At 36.2% G+C, this 13,542-nt stretch overlaps 1 pseudogene; it reads left to right on the forward strand.

Moving 5' to 3' along the window:
* The first annotated feature begins 2,996 nt into the window (after positions 1-2,996).
* On the forward strand, positions 2,997-3,790 carry LOC119059932 (ADP-ribosylation factor-like protein 5A; annotated as a pseudogene).
* Positions 3,791-13,542: the final 9,752 nt, after the last annotated feature.

The raw sequence follows: 13,542 nt of genomic DNA on the forward strand, positions 1-13,542 counted from the left end.
GGGAGGCTGCTAATTATCCCACAATGCACAGGGACAGTGCCTTACAATGAAGAACATCCAGCTTAAAATGTCAATAGTATTGACTTTGAGAAACCCTCTTCTAGAAGAATGTATGCTACTTTGTGAATGTTCTTTCCATTCTACTTTCCCATTTTGCCATCTCCTACTCCTGATCCATCCAGTGGTCTTCATTAGGGATGTTATATAATCTCCATGACTTAACATGGTTACTTTGAATGATTTCAGCTTTCACGGTCATTTTTATGGCCTCACACTGCCTGAAAAGGGAGCACTGCTGGTTTTCTGACCATCTATCTCAGGCCAGATGAGTGTCTGGGTGATCTGCACAGAGTACCTGCAGGAACCATGAGCTGCCATGAGTCCAGACACGACTTGCCAGGAAACTCATACTTAAGGAATAATAAAGTTCTTTTTAAAATATTGAATCATGGTAAAAGTTAATCAAAAGCAAAAGTCTATGTTAAGATCTAGTTGTTGGTTTGTTTATCCTCGCCCAAGGAGATGTTTATCAATTTTAAAGAGAGGGAAGTGGAGGGAGGGAGAGAAAGAAATAAACAAGGAAAGGAGAGAGAAACATCAATCACTTGCTTTCTCATACACAACCCAACTGGGTACCAAACCCACAGCCTAGACACGTGCCTTGACTGGGAATCAAACCCATGACCTTTCAGTCTACAGGATGATGCTCCAAGCAACTGAGCCACACCAGCCAAGGTTGTTTTGTTTTTAAGTAAACTTAATTTTTAGAGTAATTTTAGGTTCACAACAAAATTGAGAGGAACATAAAAGGTTTTCCAATTTATCCACCTTCCCCACAAATAAATAGCCACCCCATAATCAATAGCCCCACCAGAGTGGCACAACTGTTACAACTGATGAACCTACATGACACATTATTCTCAGCCAGAGTCTACATTAGGGTTCACTCTTGGTGTTGTACATTCTATGGCTCTGGACAAAATTTTAATGACATGTACCCAATACTGTAGTATCATAAAGAGTATTTTCACTGTCCTAAAAATCCTCTGTGCTCACATATTCATCCCTCTCCATCCAATTCCTATTAACAACTGATATTTTTACTGTGGAAAAAAATCTCCATAATTTTGCCTTTTCCAAAATGTCATACAGTATTTAGCCTTTTCAGATTTGCTACTTTCACTTAGTAATATGCACTTAAGTTTCCTCCTTTTCTTTTCATTGCTTAACAGCTCTTTTTGGTGCTAAATAATATTCCATTCACTGGGTGTACCAGTTTATTTATATTTGCTTACCTAGTGAAGGATATCTTGGTTATGTTGCTTCAAAATTTTGACTATTATGAGTATTAACATTTGTTTTTAAGAGCATATTATTAATACAAAGTTTCTAAGAACAGTGATTAGAAGTGTAGTAGAAATATTTGCTCATATTTTGGTCAAAGTATTTATCAAATACTATTGCATTGATTTTCTTTTCTTTAGAAAAGAGAATCTAAACCATAATGTACAGAAATCCATATAATACTGGTTTTTGTATTCCTAGTACTTAATACGGTGCATGGCAGATAGTAGATTCTAAGTAACCGATGAATAGATAAATTAAGTTTGCTTCTTCAAATAAAAATAATAAGATTTAATGAGTGATATTTAAAAATGTATAAAGTGAGTTAGAATTGATTATTGTTTTGCTAGAAAATTAACACAGAGTTATCCATCTCCTTCCTATTCTACTTTGAAATGCTCTCCCTGCCCCATGAAGTCCACAAGAAAATTTTCACATGTAAAGTTAATTTTATACCATGCAAGGCATAAAAGAAGAATAGGTTAGAATACACACTGAGAAGGTACATAATATCTTTCAAAAGGCCAAGGTAAGAAAAGAATATTTTATTAAGCTTTTATTTGTTGCAAGGCATTGCACTGAAGAAAAAAATGAGTAGATATTATTTCCTTTCTGAGCAACAACACACCCAGGTCAAACCAAGGGAGATACCAAGAATGCTATGAGCAGGTTTTCCCAGCGATGGGGCAGCTTAGAGAAATAGAATCATCTAACAGACTTTAACATGCTCCATATTCCTCCTCTTCATCCCACCTCAGTTTCTACTTCCTGAGAGTGACTGCCACACTAAGCCACCCACTGAGGGGCCCAGGCCTTGTTTTATTCCTCAGGAACCAAGGAGGTCAGACTGGCTAAAGGACTGAGAGTCATTACTGGATTGAGTTGGCTTGAAGAACAAGATAAGTAATGGCCAACTTTCATTTCCATTTAAAAAAATGTCATTGCAGGAAGGGAATAATATTTCTCAGAGTATTACAAGTTTGTACTTTAAGTACAAATAGATTTCAAGACTTATAACTGCAGTGTTTTATAAAATATTGCTGAAAAGGGGTTCTCCAACTTGGGTCAATATCAGAACTACCTGGGCGATTTGGTGAGAGTACAAAAGGCCCAGGCCTTGTCCTACCTGTCAAAGTAAAAATGCACTGGACGCTTGTTAAAAACTGCAAGACCATTTTATTTGAGCTACTGCAGTGAGAGAGAGAGAGAGAGAGATTTTAGTACAGGACTGAACTCAGCTCTGCAGAAACAAAAGGTGGGAGGGCTTTTGATTGCTAGGATGACCTAGTGGAAAAGTGCTGAAGGGTCTTTCAGGGAATCTGTCAGTGTGATTAAGCCTCTGTGCTTGTTAATTGTCTCATATGGAAGTTATCCTCCTACCCTTCCACAGAGTCCGGAGATGGGGACACTATCTTCCTTGATTATATTTCAAAGGGACAAAGAGGAGGCTCCCAGATCCTTGAGAAAGGAATTAACTGGTTACAAAAATGGCAAGAGGCTGGGAGAGTTTTACAACTTAAAGGGGCAGAGAGACAGACAATTTACAATTGCAAGTCGCTAAAGTAAATGCTAGAAGGAAAAGAGAGATCAGGCGCCTGTAGTCTAGAAGAAGCTCGTTTAGGCAGCCACACTAGAGGAGCTGGGGGAGGACAATGGCCCTAGAAGTTAGCCACAGACAATGTGACAGGGATGTCTTTGAGCCAGGTGAGCACTACAGTGGCAGTGTCAGGGCCTAGCACACATTAAGGCAGCCTGGGCTTTGTCCTCCAACTGGTTCTGAGGAAGTGGCCAGTGGCTAGTGCAGGAGCAGTGGCAGCAAAAGTGGGGGCTCCAGAGTGTCTTTCTGCTCCCTGTCAATGTCAGCCTGAGCCAGGGAGGTCAGGAGGCCCAGGTAGTTGGATGGAGTCTGTTGCCCATTCTTATCACCAGGATATAGACAGTGTTCCATCACCAGGAGCACAACATTATCATTGTTGAGCTGGATAATGAAAAGAAAGCTACCATCCTTGACCGGTTTTCTATGAATGAAGTTGTCCATACAACCCCTAGCATAGGAAGTAATGTAGAAGAGATAGTGATTCATGATACACATTTCCTAATGTGGGATATCGGAGGCCAAGAATCTCTGCATTCTTCCTGGAACGCTTAACTGTACTGACACAGAGTTTGTAATTCTTGTTGCGGACAGCATGGACTGAGAAGAACTGGATTGCTGATTTTGGCTAATAAATGAGATGTTAAAGAATGCATGACTATAGCAAAAATCTAGCACTTTTAAAAATAACTCCTATTAACAATTACCAGGGGCATATCCAGGCATGCTATGCTTACTGGAGAGAAATGATGCCAAAGACTTGAACGTATGATGTCACAATTTGAGATTAGATGGTCTCTACTGATCTCTTCTCAGAGACTTTGTACACACCAAGTGCTAGGCCTTACCTAAAAGCTGCAAAACATTAATGGGTGAACTACTGTATATTTGTAGTAAATTGATTTAAATTTATTCTATAAGAATAAAAATGAAGACCACTTATTTGAAAATGAGGATGAAGTCTCACTTTCCAAATGCTTTCTCATTAGTTTCTTATGAAACAAGGTCTTAAATCTGTGGTTGATATTTTTCTTATTATGAATTCTCTCAAGACATTGTGTAGGCTGTGGTATGTACAAAGGGAGAAGACACTTTTAACTTTAAGAGCTTTATTATCAGTATAACCCTCCCTAGTTGAATGTTGTTCTCTTCTTGTTCTATTAGGTCAAAATACAAATCAGCACAGATATTTAGTTTCCAATATTTTAAAATGTAATGTTACTTATGAAAAGTAGTTTGTACAAAGTTATAAGTACTGTGTATATATGTCAAGTTTCAGTTAATGCCTTTGATTTATGTTCTAAAGAAAACTTGTAATATTCTTAATTGAAACCATAATGAGTACTGGCATTGGTTTAAATGTCAATTTGTACTTTTCCTCTATGTTCTCTGTATTATACTAACAAAACTCAAAATCACTGAGCTGCCCTTAAAATAAAAAGGGAAGAAAGAAGAAAAGAAAAAGTTTGAAAAAAGGAGAAAGCCTGTTTAAAGTTTAGTCAAGCTAAGGAGAAAAGACTCTCTTGATCATACCACAGTGAGTTTTTATGTAAAAAATCTAATAGGTACTCGGGCTTTAAACCACTGCTTTGAAATATCTTTTTTAAAAATGCTCTAAACTACCCCAAACTAAACTAAATAGAATGTTGGCAAAGCAACATAATCACATCAATTTGACTCTGAATTCCCTTACTAGTTGCAACAGGAAAATAAGTGTAACTTTTATGTGAGATATAAGAAAGAAAAATAGAACTTGATTGTAATGTTTCCAGATGAAATATAGGGCACACGGCACATATTTGTTTTCTGAAATTCAAATTTAAGTGGGCACCATGAATTTTTATTTGCTAAATCTGCCCATCTTGTGACGGAGATAGTAACTGGGCTCTCTCTAACAACACACAGAAAGTTCTTAATTAAAAATCTCAGAGTTATTGCCTCAGTATTTCCATGGAAAAGAATTTTTTAAAATCTCACCTGAGGACATTTTTCCATTACTTTTAGAGAGAGAGAAAGGGAGGGAGAGGAACATTTATGTGAGAGAGCAGCATTGAATAGCTGTCTCCTGTATATACCTGGACCAGGTATTGAACCCACAACCTAGACACATGCCCTGACCAGGAGGAATCAAATCAGCAACCCTTCAGTTATGGGATGAGGCTCCAACCAACTGAGCCACACCAGCCAGCGGTGGAGAAGAATTTTTTAAATAAGTTAAGACAGACAGGAGTCCTTAGCTATCACTACAGATATCTTTTAGGGATTGCCATGTCCTACACATCCATTCTCCATAATTCAGCTGGCTTAACAATGCAATCTTTTGAGGTGCTCACAGCCAGTGTTTATTTTTTAGCCATTCTTTGTGAGGCAAACATTTGCTGCCTGGGATACCTTGATCTGTAGATGGCACTTACTCTCTTTTAAATGGGAGGAGCTCAGCAGACTGAAATATAAACATGTTTTTCAACCAGCTGTGGAAGAAAATGAACAATCTACAAAGCACATACATAATCGATTGCCTCCTAAATTGTAAAGCCATAGGTTCCACACCCCACCAGATTATGGTTCTATAACTATTTTATCTGCTTGGTTTAAGTTATCAAAGGGATCTGGCCCTGGCTGGTATGAGCTGTGTGGATTGAGGGACAGCCTGCAAACCAAAGGGTCACTGGTTCGATTCCCATCAGGGCACATGCCTGGGTTGTGGGCCAGGTCCCCAGTAGGAGGTGTGAGTGAGAGGCAGCCACACATTGATGTTTTTCTCCCTCTCTTTCTCCATCTCTTCCCTTCTCTCTAAAAAATAAATAAATAAAATCTGTAAAAAACAAACAAAAAAAAGGGATCCGCTGTTATCCTGTAATAACAAAAGTGGGTCTACATGACAATTTAACAGCAAAAGCCATTTCTTTCTATTGTATCCTTTAAAACACTGTCAGGTAATTAACTTCACAGCAGTTCTGTTAGCAAAGTACTACTACAGATAAAATGAAACATTCATTAATAATTGACCTTGAAAACTGTAGTTAACTACTGTTGAGCTACTGTAATCACTAACAGGAGAAGACAGAGCAGAATAACTGTGAAATGTTGAAAACCAGAAGCCACAGCTCCAAAGGGCTAACCTATGAAAGAGAGAAAGTGGGAGATCAAACACAAGCGGTAAAAGCATTATTTACAATACCTGTATTTTCATATATTTATGGGCTAAACAATGGGTTAGAGTGTTCAAAGCACAGCAGGAATTTCCCTTTAAAAGACTTCCTCAGAATCCCGTTTGTGTGAAGCCCCAAATAAGAGAACACAAAAATATGAAAATAACCAAAAGCACTTCAAAGCACATGAAATACTCAATTAAGCCAGTGATAACAGTTCATCAAAGCAAACACTTCACTTCCACTTTAAGGCCTGTGCCTTGTCCACTTTGCTGTCCTTTTACTAAATGCTATTGGCATCGACTCTACTTTCCAGGGACAGTGTGACCATTGCTTTCTTCCCCACACACAAGCGTCTGAATAACTTTGTCCAAAAGTGGTTTGATTTCAAAGAAATCCTTAAATAAATAAAAGCTTCCTTCTGCAACAGAGTGAAATCCTGCTCTCTCTGACCCCATCTTGTCTGGGGTTGCTTTGTCCCCATGGCCTTCAGCTAGTAGCTTCCCCTCTCATTTCCCCTCCCCTTGATTTAAAAGAAGCCTGAACTTTGGCCTTGCTTAAGATGGATTTGAGGATGAGCCATCACCCCGCCATCTTCTCCAGCTGGCACCTTCTCGAACAGTAAAGCTTTCCTAACTCCAAACACTAACGTTTTGAATATTGGCCTTTTTGAAGCATCGGACACACAAACTTTTGAATGCTAATAACATACAAAATATCTGCAATTTCTTTCCTGCAGAAAACTAACAAAACTAAAGGCAAAGAAAATAATTCCCTCTCCCTCAAATGAATGTATATTTCAGCTTCACTAACCAGGTTGCCATGCATGCTGAGCAAAATCATAAAGAATAGAAAGACTAACTTTACACTAAAGATAATTTCTTAGTGGTTACACTAGTATATTGTCAAAATGATGTATGCAATATTGCTTTGATCTGAAGATCATTATATAGCATCAAGTCTTTTCTATCAATAATTATCTTCCAGTATAAATAATAATTAAACTTCTACTTTTTTTTGCATTAAGGACACCCAGATACTGAACTTGCTACAAAACTGCTAGGGGCAAAGCTCAGAAACAGAAAATAAAAGTTTCCATTTCTGTTAATTTGTTCTAAGCAGCAGACCACATTATATCCATGGGAATTATTTTAAATAAGTTCTTAAAAAGGAAAAAGCAATGATGTTGTAGGAAAAGCACATAGGGCAAGGATAGAATCATAAACAAAAACCTCCACTGCAAAAGACTTTTGTGGTACCTATGGTGACATTAGAACATCAACAATCTGTTTTAAACAGGTCCATAATTTCTGGTGCAATTCAGAAATAATCACTAATGTGCTTTTTAATTTGCAATTTTCAGAGCCATAAAGCTTAAAATTCACTCTGGAAATATTGGGACTCTGTATTTTAAATTTTGAGATAGGAAATGCCTAATGTCTTTTCTGTATGCTCTTGTTCAAAGATAAGCAGTTCTCCGGGTCTGTAAGAGGAAAGTAGACTTGGTCCATCACACAACCATGCGAGGGAGAAAAAGAGAAAAAAGGCAAATAGAGAGGTGAGTACTTAGCTCCCCTGTATCAAGTTAATACACACACACATAAAAACTATTATTTCCTGACTCAAATATTTTAATCACCCTTGATTTCTAGGTAACAAGAACAATACATAATTGGTTTAAATCAAATATAGCTGAGTTTTTGACTTTAAGGTAAGACAGACCATCTCACTGTTTAAGCCAAGACATAATTTATAAAGGAAGATTTCAGGTGGATAGCCCAAATTCTAGAAAATATTTTATTATGGACAGTTTGTGAAATTTTCTTTAAAGAACTCTAACAATATGCAATATTTCACTTTTCCCCCTGTTTAACTAACTTGAAGTCCTTTCCAGAAATCTTAATCAATTATGGTTCTGATTATCCCATTACATACATAAGCCTGAAATAAATCATAATAATTAAATTTAAAATAAATTTCTAAGATAAATACTGAAAGTGAAATGTTTTACAAATGTCCTGACTATTCATTTCCAGTCCAGTCAGTTGTCTTTAACTCAAATGGACTGACTTCAGCAAACTCTTACATCATTGGCCTCAACCATAGTTACAAACCAGTTACATCCCTGGGGATTCAAGGCTCCTCTATTCTGGGTTCCTACAACCTCTAGGCTGGCTCATGACTGAGAGCACTGAGAAATGACTTCCCACCTCCTGTCCTCATGCTACAGCTGCACAGCCGGGCACATGGCATAGGAGGCACCTTATAACGACCCCTAATCTGAGACACCCCCCTTACACACACACACACACACACACACACACACCTATGTGACTCTGTCCCTGTAAAAATATATATATTTCCTGACTCTCCTGCTATGAGCTTTTCACATTAGAATGAAGAGTTTGGGCTTTTATGACCAAACATTTTTAGTTATATACAAGCCCTCAAAAGGAAAAGGTCTCCCTGGTGAGTCTGGCCCCCACTCACTATTTCATGTGAGCACAGATCTACGTCAAACCAGGCTCCATGACAGGGGTCTACTGTTTCTCACTAGACACTTACATGCGGAAAGATTCATGGACATGCCCATTGTCTTGTGTAGCTCTGAAGAGAAAGATCTCTAGTTTTCTCTATTTCATCATTTTGACAGTGTAAGAATTTTTTAAAATATCTAGTTTCTAACCAATACCCTTGAAAAATGTTTCACCTGTAAACATTGCTCACTCTGGGTCTTTGATTACACTTTACTTTGTCAAGGCTGAATAATGTCACCATTTAATAAAAATTACTCCATTACTCTAAGTGGCAAGTCGAATATTCCAAATTTAACATGAATATACTTTTTGAATTTGAAAGTAAAATCATAATGATTTTTAAAAATTAAAATTTGAGGTTTGATTCCCAGTCAGGGCACATGCCTGGGTTGCAGGCCAGTTCCCAGCAGGGGACGCATGAAAGGCAACCACACACTGATGTTTCTCTCCCTCTCTCCTTCCCTTCTCCTCTAAAGATAAATAAATAAAATCTTTTAAAAAAAATTAAAATTTGAAAAATGTTTAAAGAGTTTCTCAATTTCAGTTCCATACTATTTCAGATTACAGGTAAATCCTTCAAATTAGTTTATGAATATAAAATTTATTACACATGTTAGTGATTCTGAAACTTAGCTTTTGCTATAAGACTTATGAACATATATGCTAAACTCCAATACCATCCCTTTGTATCTTTTTAGGTAATTGTAACTGTATCATAGGTTATGTGCTGATTTCTGCAAAGTTAGCCTACAAAAGACTATAAATCTTCTGAAAGTTCTTATGTGATTAGGAATAATTTATAAAAACAGATATTCCATTCTATTGAATTAAAGTGTGAGATGTATTCTACATCAAGTCATTGAATAAATAAACTTTGAGCTATTATTACTAGATTCGACAGACCAAGATTATAAAGATTCTAAATTTAGTACATTTATTTCCCACCATAGTAAGGCTATAAATGCTTTTTAAAGTTATATAAATTTTATGAAAAAGATAATGGGTTAATGAATGTTTTTAGGAACTCAGGATATTTTTTCACTAGTTGAGGAAATAAACAAACTTACTTTTGTGGCTCAGTCTTGATAAAAGGATAAAAATAAAAAACAATACTTCTTATTTCCCCACCTGTCCAGAATTCTGTATAATGTACCTACATAAGAATTAACTGAAAATCATGCTTCTTCTGTAAAAGATTAATGAAAAATAGAGGGGCTCTTTTGTTGTTGTTGGGCTTCTTTTTGGTCTAAAAATAATGTGACCTGATGAGTATACTAAATATTTTACAAGAATTCTATTCCATGTGCTATTCTATTATATGTGCGCACGTGACGGGACCATTCGGTTTTATTTCTGTACCCCAGTGCCTACAGTGTTTACGATGTATCATGTTAATCAGTGAATGCAATCTGAACTGAGAACAGGCAAATATCAGAAAGTAAGAGGAAGGAAAAGAATGAGAGGAGAAAAAGAGTCCTATGTTTGCAGATTATATGTACTTGTGCACTCGCTAGTCAAAATATGCATAGAGAAATGTATTTTTATGTACAAAAGGTGAAACACATTCCTGAAGTTTCCAAAAAGCCAAAAATATCTATTTTTTCAAACATTCACGTGGAAGGCCTGTTTTAGGGAATAAATATAGCTTCATCATCTCTGGAAGGGAGGTATAATGAGAGGAGAACAGAGCCCAGGGTGCTGATTTATGGGTCTCTTAGGTGCCTTTCCTTGCTGATTTACTGAGGTGCCAAGGAAATACTTTTGGAAGAAGCCTGTTCCTTTTTTCAGGAAGTAGTTACTGCTCTGACACCCAGCCATGGGGCAGAAAGATAAAAATAAAATATAGAAATTAAGATGATAAAAAGTAATGTTTAACAAAAATATGTATTTTCTTCATGCCTATTGTTTTTTATAAATCATTAATATTTAGACAACAGTGGGTTCTATGGAATTACATTCAATAATCTTCATTGCCAAAAATAGTACTTAACAGTGGTTGTGATGTTATTAGGTTCTGGCATTATTCAAAATAAATTTTAGGCAACAAAATACTGCAAAACAAACCTGGTAAAGAGGAGAAAAAATGTCAAGGGGTAAAACTGAGCTACATTTTTGTTGTTAAGAAAAAAAATAGATAACTTTTCTAATTAAAAGTGATCTGGGATTTATAACATAACATTTATAAAACTTGTATTACCAAGAGCAAATAGAAATGTCCTTGCTAGGGCTGTGTGAAATTCTGGGAAGGTAGGACCCCTTATTTCCCTCTGGTCTGAAAGCCAATGCAACGACTAATTACAATCCCCCCTCTACTCCCCCACCTCGAAATGCCCATAACGCATATTAGCAATAGAAGAGAGACCCAGCAGGCACATCCCGCATTGTGAAACAGAATTTCCAGAGGCAAAGACAATTACCGAATGGAAAAACAATAAGCAGACATAAGAAGACTGAAATTCAGCATGACAAAAGACTTTCTAAAAATAAACAACATGATTTTTAAATTAAACAGTAAATAAATTTAAGGAAAAAATTAATTTTAAAAAATCTCTTGGGCCACTAATCTAGATGACAAAAGGTTAAATATCTAAGATTAGACAGACAACTAGATAGATGATAGCTAGCTAGCTAAAAAGATAGATGATAGAACATAGGGTAGAGAGACAGATGGACAGATGAGTGAGACCCCCCCTAATAAACAGAATTATCTTCTGAAGCCTGGGTCCCTTGTAATGCAGGCTTCCTCCATTACCTAAGTGTTATAGGAACCCATCTATATCAGTGTACCAGCTGGCGCTGGTGTGAGAGGCTGTGTTCTGCTTCAGTGAACTTTTTTGAGGACTTTCAATGTATTTCCCTGTTTTGTGATGGGTCATTTACAAGCACATCTGCCCATACCATACTGAGTGTTCTGCAGTTTTTGACCAAAAATGGCATGACCCCCACGCCCCACCCTCCCTATTCACCGGATCTTGCCCCAACTAACTTTTGTTTGTTTGTTTGTTTGTTTCCCTGGATGAAAAAGCTCTCAAAGGGAAATGTTTTGCCAATGTAGAAAAGGTGAAATGAAGCAGCAGAAACACTAAAAGACACTAAAATCAATGATTTCAAAAATTGTTTTGAGCCATGGAAAGACATCTCAATAGATATATTGCATCAAATGGGGATTACTTTGAGGGTGAATGAAGTTTAAACATGTAAGGAAATTTAAACACATGAAGCTTAAAAATGTGTATAAAAAATACACATTTTTTATAAACAGATTCCAGTTTGTTGGGGTCATACCCTCACATATATCTTCAAATAAAAGATAAGGAACTTCAAGTGCAGATCACAAAGGATAGGTGGTTCACAAGTGGGGAAAATGAAATGTGATAATGACACAGTTAATAGATACAATTTTTCTAAACTTCGGCAAAACTTCAGTCCTTTATGTCCTCTAATTAAAAGGGCTCACCAGATTCCAAAAGTGTCTGACACACAAGGAAGCACAAACTAGCACATATACCAATTATTTGAACAAATGATTCAAATTTTCAAGAATGAATGAAAAAAATCTTACAACCTCCTAGCTAGAGAATACATGACACCTTACAATAGGAAGTAAACCATACGCAAATTAGAACACATACTTCAAGATAGGGGAAGATGAAAAGATGAAGAAACTATAGTAAAAGGGGAACTTTACAACAACATAACCACTATAATAATTAAATTGAAAGACAAACAAGTCATTAAAGTGCTAAGTAGTCTCATTAAAACTCAGGAGAAATTAGGCCTCATATGTGCAAGTCTATCTCTTTTTAAAATGCATAGCATAGAGGTGCTGGGTTTCCACCAGATTCATGGACTTATCCTAATACTAATATAATCTGATCTTTTATTCGGTTTGGGGTCAGTACACTCTGAAGCACTGGTCTTTGGAGATTCTGAAGGTATTGATTTCATGCCAGGATTTGATAGGATGGACTGTCAGTGAAAGACAACCCCCAACTTCTCTATGTTCTCTGAGACTTAGACTAAGTACCATCCCTTCCCTGGTCTGAACTTGAGATATCAGTGTTATACATGTTATATTATCACTGACCATTTGGAGTACATGTTGGCCCTAGATAGCTCTCTCCTTTTTAAGAACAAGGAAAAAAAGAAAACCAAATGAAAAATTTAGTAACATAAATTTTTTTAAATGAGCATATAAAATTTAAAAAATGAGCATGTCATGGGAAATAAAAGTATGTATCCTCTTTATGTCTTCAATTTTTAAAAATATAAATGACTGCAAAAACAAAGGAAAATAAAGATGAACTGATAAGAAAAAAGTCTAAACTAAAAGGCTATTTTGCTGAGAGGCAGAGGAGCTGAATGAGATAAAGATTTTAAATGCCCCACACCATGATCATGGGATTTAAACTGAAGGTCTTAGAAACACTAAAGATTAGAATTATCACAGCAAAAAATATTATTGGGAAAAAAGCTCTAGCAGTTTTACCTACAATGAGGAAGGAATAAGACATAAATGGCATAAAAGAAAATAATGGATACAAAGGAAGTGATTTACCATTACATTTAATTGGAGCTACTAAAAAAGGGGGGGGAATGGTATCAAAATAGCACAAAATGTTATGATACAAAAAAACTACCCTAAGCTTAGAAAATACATATGAACCTATATATTAAAAAGAACTCATCATAATTGCAGAAAAAATGAAAATAAGCCAACATCTGGACATATTTTGGTAAATTTTCAATTTTAAAAATTAATAATGATTCACATATACTCAATAAGGAAAGAATAAACTTTACATAAAAAAAGAAAAATCAAGCCATCTTAATTAAAGAATAGGGCACAATAGAGCAACATCTACAGGATTCTGCGTGAAAAAGCTGAACCCAAGAGGTCTGTACTTAATCTTGC

This window comes from Artibeus jamaicensis, unplaced genomic scaffold (assembly GCF_021234435.1).
Source record: "Artibeus jamaicensis isolate MK-2021 breed Jamaican fruit bat unplaced genomic scaffold, CSHL_Jam_final contig_388, whole genome shotgun sequence".
In the NCBI taxonomy this organism is placed as follows: domain Eukaryota; kingdom Metazoa; phylum Chordata; class Mammalia; order Chiroptera; family Phyllostomidae; genus Artibeus; species Artibeus jamaicensis.